Source organism: Lynx rufus, unplaced genomic scaffold (assembly GCF_022079265.1).
Source record: "Lynx rufus isolate CCGP_SWC_20201006 ecotype Redwood Valley unplaced genomic scaffold, mLynRuf1.p SCAF_6, whole genome shotgun sequence".
NCBI classification, from domain to species: domain Eukaryota; kingdom Metazoa; phylum Chordata; class Mammalia; order Carnivora; family Felidae; genus Lynx; species Lynx rufus.
In genome coordinates, this window is record NW_025814878.1 from 84,920,005 (window position 1) to 84,935,688 (window position 15,684).

At 36.9% G+C, this 15,684-nt stretch overlaps 1 pseudogene; it reads left to right on the forward strand.

Annotated features, from left to right (window-relative positions):
• Positions 1 to 7,268: 7,268 nt before the first annotated feature.
• On the forward strand, positions 7,269 to 14,311 carry LOC124529152 (uncharacterized; annotated as a pseudogene).
• The last annotated feature ends 1,373 nt before the right edge of the window (positions 14,312 to 15,684 follow it).

Here is a 15,684-nt window from a genome sequence, read left to right on the forward strand (position 1 = left end):
GGTTTCTGATTCTCTACTACATTTTCCCACATTTGGTTTGATTGAATTATTTTCCAACATTGATTTTACTGATCTTACACCCTTCCCTGGTGTCTCAGTCCATTTGGGCTGCTATAGCGAACTATTATAAAATCAATGGCCTATAAACAACAGAAATGTATTTCACACAGTCATGGAGGCTGGAGGTCCAAGAGCAGAGTGCCAACGAGGTTGAGTTTAGTGAGGGCCCTCTTCTGGTTGCAGTGTTCTCACATCATAGAAGCATCAAGGGAGCTCTCTGGTGGGATCTATTATATCTCAGCAGAAGCTCATGGGACTCAGTGGTCTGACTAAATGAAGAATATATCAGGGAAGGCCACCAAGAACCTCAATACAACATGTATACCACAGAACTCCTTAAAATCATGACATTAAATAATCTTCACTGTATACCCATATTCTACCTCTGAATAAAGGAGAAGGAAAGAAATTACATTTTAGTAAAATAAAACTCTCTTCTTAGGGACTGGAATTATGAACTAAGTTAATATTTTCCCCTTAAAAGAATGTTTAAAATAAAGGGACACTAATTTAGTTGATTAGTTTATTATCTTTCCATCTTGTTTCATTGTTCCTAATAACAAAAACTAGGAAGGCATCACAAAAGGTTGAAGTTACAGAAAGATAAAAAGTTTCATTTCTTGTACATCTGAACAGTATATGATTCATCTACATTGAATTTGACCATATTGATATTTTTATTTATTATAGATTTTACATGTGTTTATCATTTTTATTGCATTATATTGAAGTACATGTGCATTGCCTTGGTGGGCAAATCATATAAAAGTTATGTAAGATAACATGAGGCACCTGAGTGGCTCAGTTGGTTAATGTCTGACTTTGGCTCATGTCATGATCTCACAATTTGTGGGCTTGAGCCCTACGTCAGGTTCTGTGCTGACAGCTCAGAGCCTGGAGACTGCTTCGGATTCTGTGTGTCCCTCTCTCTCTGCCTCTCTACTGTTCGCACTCTGTCTCTTTCAAAAATAAATAAACGTTAAAAAATATTTTAAAAAAGAGTTATGTAAGATAACTAAAATTAGAAAATCAGAATGCAGCTAAATTTTTAAAATTTTTTTACTTTGTTCCCTGTCTATCTGGTCAACTGCTTACCTATATTGTAAAAATCTGAGATTCATCTCCCCAAAAAATGTACCTAGAATCCAATACATTACAATTATCATGTTGTAGTCTATATATTAATCTGGTTATTGCCTCTGCTATATGCAAGCACCTGATGTCAAGGATTATAAATCTATAACCATCTATCATAGAATCCACAGAATTTAACAGAAGAACTGGTAATAATTGTACAGTATCTGTATGCTGAATAAATGTGTCAATGACAATTCTTTTTTTTTTCTTAGAGTTTTCTATATATTCCAGATCTTCTACAAACAGCATAAGCAAAATCTGTTTTATAATCAGAAAAATGTATAAAACAATTAGGTCTTCTACTTAGAAATGTATCTATTATCATTTGCTATTTCCTCTGATGTTATCCCTTCTTTTAACAAGTTTTATACTGCAAATCTCATTTTTATCTCTTCCTATCTTCCTAGAAGCTAATCTTCCTTTTAGCATATAACATTTCCAGGAAAAGCAACAAAATGTTTTTTTTTGTAGAGTTTTGAATTGAAGTTATTAACATTGGGAAATTTCTCTCAGTGGTAGTCTGTGTACCAAATAATTAGATGCAGAGCACATCTGTATGCATCGCTGCCAGCCAGTGTCTAAAAACTACTTAAAAGTTAGCCATCAAACACTGAATAGTATCTCTTAAACCTTTAGTGAACTAGCCCAGAGTTTTATTCTTTCCACTCTCTCAGTAGGATGTTGTTTGTGTTGGTTATGTAAATATATATGTATATACAAAGAAAAAGAAGCATTAGATTCAATACTTAGTTTCTCAACAGTCCTCTACCTACAAGAGACTGCTGAGTTACACCGAATTACAAAGCAAGTAAAAATCATTTGGTGAGAACAAGGAATGTTGCCTGTGTTTTCTCTACATCCTCAATTTTATTTAACTGATTTAAACTGTTTTTTCTTTCTTTTTTTTTTTTTTTCATTGACAGAGACAGAGACAGAGGAGAGGAGGTGGTTGTTTTTATAGCAGTCTTTACCCAATGTTAAAAAAAAAAAATGCTTGGGACCAGTTAAACAGGCAAGAAAGGTGTTATTCAAGACTATATTGTATTGCAATGGGGAGGGGGGGAAGGACTAAAGTTAACTCCTCTGAAACAAAAGGCAGGAGAGTTCTTAAGTGCTGTGTGAGCTAGTGGAAAAGTACTTCAGGATGATGGGCTGGTTTGGTCAATGTGATTAGGTCATCTGTGTTTGTTCATTGTTTCAAGTTAGGCTCCAACACTTCCACAGAGACTGGGAGGCAGGGCTAGGTATGGGGGTTTGGGGGGGAGCACAATCTTTCTTGATGAATACATTTCAAAGGGATAGCTCTCAGGTCCTTGAGAAAGACAATCTTGAGTTATAGAAGATATCCATCTCAAAGGGAAAGAGAAAGGATTACAGTTGCAATTTTACTAAAGTAAACGTTCTAAGAAACGGGGGACAGGGCCTTATAGTCAGCCAACAAAATATCTAAAGTTTAATTAAGTGGAGGGAAACATTAAGTATCTCTTGGTCAGAAGATAATAACTTATCATTCTTAGATCACTCCTTTCCTTTTGCTTCTTTTTCTTTTCTTTTCCTTTTATTTATAACCTCAAGATTATGTATCTTGTCTCAAAGCAATGCCCCCTATGACACTTTACTTAAAAGTCTCAAAAATATGTGCTTTATTCATACCCAAGGATGCTAACATCATCTAAACTCAACCTATACTGACCTAGGAGCTCTCTGGATAATGAGGAAGACTCAAGGGGCTACTAGAAGAGATACAAAGGATTTGATAACATTTGGCTTGAAGTCCTGAGCAAACTTTATTTATATTCAAATAGGTGATATTTCCTCAGAGTTTCTTTATAAATATACAGAATATCACTTGCACTCTAGTACATGTTCAATAGCAATTTATTGAATCAAATCTTGTTTGTTACCAAAGAGTTATTTCTATTTCTTCTTTCCACTCCATGTTAGGTTGTATTTCTTCCAGCATGGCAGTTTTCTCCATTTATTTACAGATAGAGAGAAAAACAAACCATACAACTAGTAATTTTCTTCACTGATCTTATGATTATTTTATTAATTATTTATATATTAATATATAAGATTATTATATTCTATATCATATTTTGTTATATAATTATATAATCTTTATTTATTGTATAATATTTGCATTAAATATATTATATATAATATTATACACTATTAATAGAATTATATTATACAATATTACTTATATAATTATCATATATTATATAATTATATATTATATAAATATTTTATATTTATTATTTATATTTATTTATTTCTTATTTATTTTCAATAGCTGTATGTTTCAGATTTTACATTTCTATATATTTAATTCCTTGTCTTCAACAAGAACATTTTGAATATAAAACAGTAGAAATTAAATATACCTTTTTAATTTTTATTATTTTTAATTAATTAATTTATTTTGAGAGTGAGAGAGAGAGAGCGCACACAAGTAGGGGAGTGGCAGAGAGAGAGGGAGAGAGAGAGAAAGAAAATCCCAAGTAGGCTCTGTACTGTCAGTGAAGAGCCCGACATGAGCCTCGAACCCAGAAACCGTGAGATCATGACCTGAGTCAAAACCAAGAGTGGGAGGCTTAACTGACTAAGGCACCCAGAAACTCCTAAAACTATCTTTAAAAATACATGTTTTCATACTTTAAAATTTCTTGAACAGTTCCTGTTTCCAACGGAGATTTGTGTTTTCTTCACTATCATTTTCTTACATCATTAAAAATGTTTTTCTTAAATGTTTATTTTTTGAGAGAGAGAGAGACCGAGTGTGAGCGGGGGAGGGGTAGAGAGTGAGAATGAGACTCAGAATCTGAAGCAGGCTCCAGGCTCTGAGCTGTCAGCACAGAGCCCGCCACAGGGCTGGAACTCACAAACTGTGAGATCATGACCTGAGCTGAAGTCAGACACTTAACTGACTGAGCCACCCAGGCTCCCCTTCTTAATATCATTTTTTAAAAATAATATAGTTTAGGAGTGGCTGGGTGGCTTAGTTGGTTAAGCGACCAATTTCGGCCCAGGTCGTGATCTCACAGTTTGTGGGTTTGAGCCCTGCTTTGTGCTCTGTGCTGACAGCTCAGGGTCTGGAACCTGCTTCAGATTCTGTGTCTCCCTCTCTCTCTGCCCCTCCTGCACTGGCACTCTGCCTCTTTCTGTCTCTCAAAAATAAATAAATGTAAAAAAAATTTTTTTTAAGATTAATATAGTTTAAAACTACTTCTTTATATATAAGCTCACATAATATTCACAAATAAAGTAAATGAAGCCACTTTAATTTCATATATGAGTAAGTAACAGAGGAAAGACTCAAACTGAATTGCTGTCCTCTCCCTTGGAAACTCCAATGATTTTAAGAGTTGGCAATGGTGGGTCTGCCGTCTGAGGGGAAATATAGTTGGCTAAGAAAAATGGCTGAGTCTTCCTTTTAAATGTTAGTGTGAGAAAAATGCTTTCAGAGCCATAAAAATGTGATATTTAAATTTATATTTAGAACAAAGCTTTATTACCTGGATAGAGCCTTTTAGTCTTACAATATTCTGTAATGTTGAAAGCATATTTATCATTCCTTGGGTGTACTCATTTTGTTATATTTTGGGTTAAAGGAAAGTAAAACATTTGGTAAAATTTGTTTGTAATTAAATTTTATTAAGATAAGACATATAGACTTTTATTTTCACTTGAATCACTCATTTATTGAAAACTATTGCAACTTCACTCACTTCAAAATTTCTTTGTATTGAGGCACACATATTTATGTGGTTATCATTTAATTATCCCATTACAGTATTATTCAGGTTGTATCCACACATTCAAAGTGAAGTGTTGAGCAATTCACTAACTAATTCAATTAATTTATCCACCCAGTCTGGATAATTTGAACCAATAAACCCACTTTCATTTAGAACGAGTTTATTTATCTTCATTACCTGAATAATTGTCCCTACACTCCATTCAAATTTGCCTACGGAGAAACCACATTCTGAATTAAGAACCAAAATGTTAAGATGTTGAATCACCTTCAAAAAGAATTAACAGAAAGCATCCTAAAATTATAAACATCTTTCATTTTCAACTCTTTTCTAAAGAATGCTTTATTTTTTATATATATAACTTAAAAATGTATTTCCCATCTGTACTGAAATCCTGTGAGCCAAGTTTCAGTCCAAGGAGAATTTTACTGTAAAAATGTAATTTTTAAAACAAAGCTTTATGAATATGTCTAAAATCATATTTATATTTGTCTATATATTGATTGATATGTCTACAATTTTAATTTAATCTATAAAAAGATATATTAAATTTTTAATTCTATGAGTAACCTTTTACTTCACCTTTGAATATTTTTCTTGTTACAGCTATAGAATAATTTAAGGCACAGATATTAATCACCCTCTGCTGAGAAACCAGACTCAGTTCTGGTCTTATTATAGTAGTATATAGGGGGACTAGAAAAATTTAGTATTTGCTTTAAATTTTATACTTTCAAACTCTTCATATTACTGTAATGTAACCCCATTTCATTTCCTTCTACAAAGGTAAATGCAAACATGTATTAAGTATATAATACATTTCATTTGTTATCAGTTGCAGTAGAGAAAAGTGACCTTCCTCGTAGTGACCCTGAAATAGAAGATAGTGAACCCAAATGACCATTGAGAGTTTACATGCATGCATCAAATCACCATACAGACATCTAATTTACAGCACCCAGATCTCATTTTCTATGTTACACGAATGACCTGTACTTAAATCCATTCCTGAGTTTTCTGTGGTCATAAGCCTTCTGTGGCATACTGCTGAAATAAACAAACAAATCACACAAACGATATATACCTCATTTGTTATTTAAATGGCTTATGAGTGAATAAAATTATTGTCCTTATGCAATAGCAGATATACTGTGCCCAGATGTAAAACAAAACCACATCATCTTAATACCATTATTTGAATATAGTATTGTCATAGAAATGGGTATTCCCACTGAATTTCAGATAATTGATGTGAGGTTGGGATCAAATTGTGAAAGTCAATTTTGACATATTTTCAGAGATACCTGAGTTCTTAGCTAAATATGTGCTTGTTCATTCTATATCTGTTACTGAGGCATCTATTTTTATTTTTTTATTTTTGTTCTCTACATGGCAAATGGGCTCATTGACTCTTTAGCATTCATATAAAAAAAAAGAAAGAAAAGAAAAAAAGAAAAAAAAGAAAAAAGGAAAAAGAAAAAAACCTACAATGTGAGCAGAATATTAGTGTCTTGGCAGGGTTCAGTAGGACCTATAGGTGAAAATGGATTTCATGCAGGACAAACTCTGTTTCCTATTTGCAAATGAAATATTTTTAATGCAAGCTTTATGTTTTATGCAACATGAATTGACACAGAAACTCTTTGATTATAGTATGGAAATTCTATTTTTTTTTTTCTTTTCAAATTAAGTAGGGCTAATTTTGGAAAATACAAACTTTCTCATGAGTCATGACTTACTTTGGTTATTTAGATGGCTAGAGATAACTCAAATTAGAGATTAACTAAACTGTTAATATAGTATGCATAATGGTTTTGACTCCTTTTAAACTTTTATCTTGGATACCATGACCTGATGAATGAAGGAGAAAAACTGCACTTAGAAATGTCAGTAACTCTATTAGCAAAATTTACTGTCCATTCACATTATTCAGTGCTTCATTTACATACAGATATGCTACTTCCATCTTTTTAACCTGAGGAATCATTGTTTTTTACTCCTCTCATCATGTATTTCATATTATTCCTTCATCAGTGCTGGTCGCTGTAGATGCTATTCACTGCTTACTAAACCAATAGGATGAACCATGTCTGTGTCAGTAGCTCAATACAGTTTCAAAAACTCTCTTCTATTAGACAAAAATAAAATGTCTGTGTCATTGTTAAGAAATGTCTCAGCATAAGTGGTAGAAATATGTGGCTGCCATAAAAATACACCTCTCAGACTTCCTAGGGAGGATTGCATAATTGACTGCTGGCCCTAGCTGCCATAATCTGAAAGTCATTACCACATCACATTCATGTTGAGGCTATGCTTCTCCAGCATTGCTCCCAGCCAGTGACAGAACGTAGAAGGTGTATAAGGCAGGACTATTCTGAGACTTGGGGCTCCTCTGATGGGTAATTTTGGCTTAAAGATTTGGCCTTGCTGAAACTTTTTTTAGAATTTCACTGTAGGCTATGACTCTTCCTTTCCTCTCTCCTTGACAGCGATCAGACTCATCAGAGTTTAATGGCTCTCACAGTCTCCTCTAGTTCCCTCCCATTTTCTCTTACTAGCACATTCCCCAATAAAGTTCTTGCACATCTGATCCTGTCCTGGCATCTGGTTTTGGGAGAACCCAGACTAACACAAGTGGAACTGAGGAAACAGATATTAAGATGGAAATTTGGGACTAGCTCACTCATCATGCAACAGGCAAAGAGAACACCATCCTGGTTGGTAGGTGGGGCATGAGAATCTCTTGCTTAAGTAGGACCCCAATTGCTAAAAATTTTACTACTGGCAGCTTGGCAAATGTTAATATGGAGGGAATGCTTTTGCAGGTGTGGCTATTTGGGCATTTCAAATATAATGGTGTAAAAGATGCCTACAAAGAGAGTGGAGTTAGTTGACTACTAAGTTGTATTAACCACGTGATGATGGCTAATGAGAACTAAGGGTCATTAGCAGGCAGTTAATGGAAAAGTGTGAAAGTCAGAAGTTGTCTTTGATAACTTAGAAAGCAGACATCTCTTGTAGGAGAAGAACTGAGAGGCAGGAACAGCAGGGTAGCAATACAATAGATTGAGAAATATGACTCTTTTTGAGTGCTTAGCCAATGCCAAGGCCAGTAGTCTAGTATGGAAAACTTGGGGCTTGAAAACTTGGAATGGGTCAACTAAATGGAGGCCTCTGAGCATATTGCAGACCCCTATGAACCTTCTGGGCTTGCAGAGGTGGACCCACATTTCCCTAGTAAGAGTTAGTATGTCTGCTGTGTTAAAAGACACTACAAAGGTCTAGGAAGAAATGATATTTCCCACCATCAGCCCAAAGTCTCTTCCAAACTCCTTTCTTGGCTCTCAGGCTAAAAATCAGTATCATGACTGGGGATATTATGAGCTTGAAAGAGATTATACACTGAAAGGATTGCAAGAATATGCAAGCAAGAAACAGGAAATATCGCTTGGAGTGGATTTTTAGATAGCTTGAACAAGGGGGTAAAATATACAACTGGATGTCATAATTCATTGATTTGGGGGCACTTTCTCAGAATATGAGATTTGATGTTCTAGAAAAGTTTCCAGAGGATGAGGCAAATGGGCTTCTATGGTGGTGGCTCTTTGAAATCTGGGGGAGATGGTAACTCTGATGGTTGATTTTTATGTGCTGTGGTGATTGGGACAAGAAGTGTTCAGATATCTGGTTTAACATTATTTCTGAGTGTGTTTATGTTTGTGAATGTATTTTGGAAGACATTAGTACTTGAATTCGTGAAGTGAGTAAAGCAGATGGTCCTCCCCAATGTGGGTGAGCATCATATACTCTGTTGAAGGCCTGACTATAATAAAAAGTCAGAAAGTTTAAATGGACTGCTGAGCTGGAATTTCAATATTTTACCCTCAGAGATTCTGAGGCTCCCAGGCCTTCAGACTTGGACTGGAGTCTACACCATTGGCTTTTGGCTCTCAGGCCTTTGAACCACCACCTCTTCTGGGTATTTAGTTTGCAGATGGCAGATCAAAGAACTTTTCAGTTTCCATAGTTACATGAGCCGATTCCTTATAATATATATCATACTCTGTTGATTTCGTTTCTCTGGAAAACCCTGGCTAATACAGATTTAAGTACCAGGAGTATCTGAATCATAAAAACAGAGAGTCACAGTCCTTCCATCAATTAACAGACTTGAGTTAGTTTACAGATCCAGAACTCTTTGAATGAAGGGAAGTTGGATCCCTTGGAGTTAGAATCCCAGTACAGTACCAAAAATTTGTAATATTAACCTTTCTTCTAGCCTTCCCCAATGGGACCTTTTATCAGGGTAACTGTGCGTTGGGGAAATGGAAACAATCAGAGCTTTCAGGAATTACTGGACCCTGGATCTGAACTGACACTAATTCCAGGAAACCCAAAACATCACTATGGCTCACCAGTGAGAGCAGAGTCTTATGGAACTCAGGAGATTAATAGATTTTTAATTCAAGTGCATCTTACCGTGGGTCCAGTGGGTCCTCCAACCCATTCTGTGGTTATTTCCCCTGTTCCAGAATGTATAGTTGAAATAGATATACTCATCATCTGGCAGATTTCTTACATTGGTTCCTTTACCTATGGATTCGGGGCTATTGTGGTGGGAAAGGCCAAGTGGAAGCCACTAGAACTGCCTCTAGTTAGGAAAATAGTGAACCAATATTGCATTCCTGGAATAATTGCAGATATTAGTGCCACCGCCAAAGAGTTGAAGGATGCTAGGGTGTTGATATCTACTGCATATCCACTCAACTTCCCTATTTAGCCTGTGCAAAAGACAGATGGAACTAGGAGAATGACAGTGGCTGAGAGCAGACATAACAAGGTGATGACTGCAATTAAGCTGCTATACCAGATGTGGCTTCAAGCACGTTAATATATCCCCTGGTACCCAGTATGTAGCTATTGATCTGGCAAATTCCTTTTTGTCATTCTTTCTAATAAGGTATACCAGAAGCAGTTTCTTTCAGCTGGCTAGCAGTACAACTTCCCTTTCTACCTCACAAGTATACCAACTTTTCAGGCCTATGTCATACTTTTCTTCTCAGGAATCTTGGTTATCTTTCCTTTCCACAAGATGTCACACTGATGGCATTATGCTGATTGGACCTGAAGAGCAAGACACAGCAACTGGTCTATAGTTATTGGTAAGACATTTTCATGTTAGAGGGTGAGAAATAAATCTAACAAAAATTCAGGGGACTTCTACCTTGGTGGAATTTCTAAGGTTCCAATGGTGTGAGGCATGTGGAAATATCACTTCTAAGGTAAAGGATACATTGTCGCATCTGACTCCACCTATGGCCAAATAGGCACAATGCCTAGTGGGCCTCTTTGGATGTTAGAGGCAACATATTCTTCATTTAGGTGTTTTATTCTTGTCCATTTACTGAGTGATCCTAACAGCTGATAGTTTTTGCTTGGGACACAGAATAGGAGAAGGCTCTGCAACAGATCCAGGCTGCTGTGCAAGGTGCACTGCTGCTTGGGCCATATAATCTAGCAGATCCAGTGGTGCTTGAAGTGTTGGTGGCAGCTAGGGATGCTGTTTAGAGCCTTTGACAGACCCTTGTAGGTGTATGCATTTAGGAAATTTTAGCAAAACCCCGCCAATCTCTGCAGATAACTACTTTCCTTCTCAGAAAAAGCTCTTAGCTTACTACTTAGTCTTTGAACCATGGATCACCAAGTCACCATGCAACCTGAGCTGTCTATCATCAGCTGAGTGGCATCTGACCCACTAAGCCATAAAAATTCACATACACAGCAGCAATGCACCATCAAATTGAAGTGCTATATATGTGATTGGGCCTTAGCAGGCCCTGAAGACAGAAGTAAGCTACATAAAGAAGAGGTACACATGCACAGATTCCCTATAACTGCTACACAGCTTTCTCTCTTCCATCCTGAATCTATTGCTATATGGGAAATTCCTTATGATCAGTTAACAGAGGAAGAAAAAATTCAGGTCTGGTTTACAGATAGCTCTGCAATCTTTAAATGATATGCAGGCCTTACCTGAAAGTGGACAGCAGCAGCATTTCAGTCCTTATCTGGGACATCCTTGATATTAGTTAAGAGAAAAACCTCCCGGGGGTGGAACTTTGGGCAGTGCACCTAGTTGTTCATTTTGCTTGGAAGGAGAAAGGATCATACGTCGTATTATGTACATTTCATGGGGCTGTGCCCAGTGGTTTGGCTGAATGGTCAGGAACTTAGAAGGAACAAAATTGGAAAATTGGTGACAAAAAAATTTAGGAAAGAAGTATATTGGATAGGACTCTCTGAGTGGTCAAAAAACGTGAAAATATTTATGTGTCATGTGAATGGTCACCAAAGGATGAGCACAGCAAAAGAGAATTTTAATAACCAAGAGGATAGGATTACTCATTCTGTGAATACCAGTCAGCCTCCTTCCCTACCTATCCCTGTCATCACCCAATGGACTCACGAATAAAGTGCTATCTGGCAGGAATGGAGGTTATGAATGGGCTCAAGAAAGTGGATCTCCATTCATGAGGATTGATCTGGCTACCACCACTGCTGAGTGCCCAGTTTACCAGCAGCAGAAACCAACACTGAGTCCTCAGTATGGAATCATTCTCCAGGATATTCAGCCAGCTACTTGGTGGCAGCTTGATCACATTGGACCCCTTCCACCATGGAAGTGACAGTATTTTGTTGCTACTTCAGTGGACACCCTGAATACAGATTTTTCTTCCCTGAACACAATGTGGGGAAGGAAACTACTGCCAAAACTACTACTTATGGACTTACAGAATGCCTTATCCCCTATTACGGTATCCCACATACCATTGCTTCTGATCAAGAAACTCCAGAGCAAAAGAAATGTGGCAATGGGCCTATGCTCATAGAATTCACTGTTCATATCATGTTACCCTCAATCCTGGAGCAGCTGGCATGATAGAATGCTGAAATGGCCTTTGGAAGACCAGTGCCAACAAAGTGGCAATACTTTGCAGGGCTGGGGTAAGATTCTCCGGAAGGGTGTATATGCTCTGAATCAGCATTGGGTATGTGGTGTTGTTTCTACCATCCCCTAAGGATATGATCAGAATTAATATAGTTGGCAATTGGGCTAGCCTCCACATTAGACCCTGGCCTATAGGTAAGAGATCATAGGAAGGAGACTAAATGAAAACCTCTGAAAATGCCCATGACCAAGATAGTAAGCCAAAAATAATATTGAATCCAAAGTGGGAAAAACAGATATGAATAACAAGGTCAAATCCCTAAATAATGAGGGATTTGTGATTCTTATCATATCATATATTAAGTATTCCAGTCTTGCCCTGCATAAGCTTGGAGAGTTTGTAGAAGCTTATGCACTAATGCATGGTTAACTAAGTAGTATCACTGGTTCCAGTTGTTGTGCTGAACATGGTGTCACTTTAGAGAAGATTAATAAGGTCTCAGGTACATGGTATATGGCCATTGATTTTATAATTATGCTCTTTTCCATTCCAATAAAAAAGGATCAGGAACAGTTTATATTGAAATGGGATATAGAAGAATATTCATTTATAGTTTTATTCAAGTATAAGCAAACTGCATGGCCCTATTATAATATAATCTAATGAAATATTGAATGCTTGGATATCCCACAGGACAGACAGCATAGTGATCTATTGCACTGATAACATAACATTATGGTAATTAGATGGGATAAGAAAAAAGATTTTAGGGCACTGGAAATATTATTAAGACACAGGAGCTCCAGAGGATAGGAGACTAACTCTATGAAGATTTAGGGGTCAGTACTTTAGTGGAATGTCTAGGGGTCCAACAGTCAGGGGCATGCCAGGATATCTCAGGAAGTAAAAGAAAAATTTCTGTATCTTATGGCTCCTACCACATAGAAGGAACAACAGAATTTTATAGGCCCTTTGGATTTGGATCCAACACATTCTACACCTAGAAATATTGCCCCAGCCCATATGTTGGATGTCATTGAAATCTGGTAGCTTCAGGTGACATCTGAAGGAGGAAAGGGCTCTGCATCAGTTTTGGGTTGAAGTACAAGAAGTTCTGCTGCTTGTGCCTGAAAGTATCAATGGTGAAAGAACACACAGTATGCAGATTATGGCAAGCTCCACAACAGTTGCACCAACATTATTCCTCAAACTCACAACTTGGCCATAGAGGAGATCTCACACCACAGGAGCAGCTGAAGGAGGAGAAAAGATCTGCGTTTGAGTATGGTTTTGTGTAAGCTAGAAATGGATGGTGGTTGCATTACATCAATATTCAAGGGTGGCCTTGGAATTACAGTGGGGAAGAAAAGAAAGATATATATATATATATACACACACACACACATACATATATATATGTATAAGGGTATGGGTGTGAAGATTTTTGTTTTGCATGTCAACATCCACAAGGAAGTATTTGCCATGAAGGATACATTAAACAACAAAATAAACATAATGACTAGGTCAGTTGACATTAGTCAATATTCATCATAGAATACCCCAACATTAGCACAATTGGTATGTGAACAGAGTGGACTCAGTGGCAGAGATAGAAGCTAGTCTTATCCCAATAGTATGGACCCTGACTTACCAGGGTTGATACAACTTTACAGAAACAGAGACCAATACTAAGATCTGTTAAAGAAGACCAATCAGCCATTCAGTGGCAACTCGACTGTACTGGACCCTTTCTATCCAGGAAGAGTCAGCATGTTGTATTCCTAAAGAGAGATACCTATTCTAGGTACAGAGTTGCCTCTCCTATTGAGCTTCAGCCACCACTGCTATCCAGAAGGCATGGTCCACAAGCATAGATCCCACACATCACAGCATCTGACCAGCAGAGTAACTTGGCGTGAAGGGGTTTCAGGAGAGACACAACAATCATGGGATCCACTGACTGTATTATATTCTCCACCATGCTGAAGCAGTCAGTCTCATACACTCATAGAAAAGCCTTTTGTTAGCATAGCTAAAGCACCAGGTGAGGGGCAACACCATGAAAGGATGGCTACTACCCTTCGGATTGCAGTATATGCATGAAGTGAGAGGCCTCTATACACTTCTGTATCCCCTGTAGAAAGAATACATGGATCTGGTAATCAAAGGGGAAGTAGAAGTGATAGCAGCACCATCACTTCCAGTGACCCACTAGGAGATTTTGTGCTCCTGTCCCTGAAGCCTTGGGCTCGATAGTTACCCTTTTGCCAGGGAACACAGTAAAGTTTCTCCTGCACTGTACATTAGTAGGCTGCCAGGGCACTTTGGACACCTTGTTCCTAGGTACCAGGAAGTAAGAAGAGGAATCATCATCTGGAAAGTGTCATTGATCCTGATCTGTAGGAGAAGGTAGGACTGGATTTCACAACAGGGCAGGAATAAATGTATTTGGAATGTAAGTGATCCACTTGAGTATTTTCTGCTACTCACTCTCCCCATTGTATCTGTGAACAGATACATAGAGCAATGCTGACTTGAGGAGGATGTGATAAGCAAGAGTTGGAGGCCTTAAAAATGAAAGTTAAGGTTGTATCACAAGGTTAATTATCAAGTATATCTAGTTCTTGATATGTGAGGGTGAGGGACATTTGGAAAGCCTTAGGGAAGAAGGAGAAAATGAGTTGCTGGTCTGAGATTGGGTTTTGGCTCATCCCATCAACATCTGGTTTTTCCTCAGGAAAGAGTCCCTTGGGGATCATGCGGTGGGCGACCCCGAACTCGTGTGACACAGTTGTGTACTGCAGCTGCAACAGAAATACACCATTTGTAGCTCCTCCTGTGAGGAGTGGAAATGACACTCTAAAGATGTCTCAGCCTTTTCTGGTCCCTCATCACTGTCCTCCCCTAGCATTTCCCCAGACAAATCTTTGCACAGCCAATATTATCTCAGTGTTTGCTTCTCAAAGGACAAGACTAACATTTAGTAGAGACTTAAGTGTTTGTTAGAGTTCCTATGCTTACTTTGTATTTTTTACATATCCTTATTCTTAATTTTTTTTACCATAGTAGTATGATTTATTTCTGTGTCTATAGTCTCCTCAAATTATTTAAACTAATCATGTAAAAAATAATGTTTTATTTTTTCATTCAGTGCTCTAAGCATTCTTCCTAAACATTCTCAAAATATGCTTGTTAATAAAAATTTAAATAAGTAAATGATCAACTTACCTATAAACATTATAAATAACAATTAAGAAAGTAACTATGATGTGAATGTATTCTCTTGGCTTCAGGTCTTCTGTTTGGCGGTGAGAATTTTTAAAAGTAATACCTTTATGTAGATGCACTTTTACAACATTTTCTGCACATCAAGAATAGGGGAAATGAATATTTGGTCTGGAAAACAGAGACATTTAGATAATTAAAGAGTGATATTACTTTACTTATTTTTGAATTAAATTATTCCTAGGGAGGATAGAATATTTAATATTCCATTATATACCATCTTACCAAAATAACTGCTATTTAGTTGATAATTTTTACACGCTAAAACCAATTTATAATACATATACAACTATTCTCCATCAATACCACCAAAACTCCTTCCTTGAATGATGATATAAATTCCACTGCTTTATACAAATGCAGTTATTTGAAAACAGGAAAAGAATGATAAATACAACCATAAATGAAAGAAAATTAAGATAATTCTTTTATAAATGGTGCTCAGTCAATATTTTTAACAATAGAAGAGGTAATCATATACTTTAAAGCTC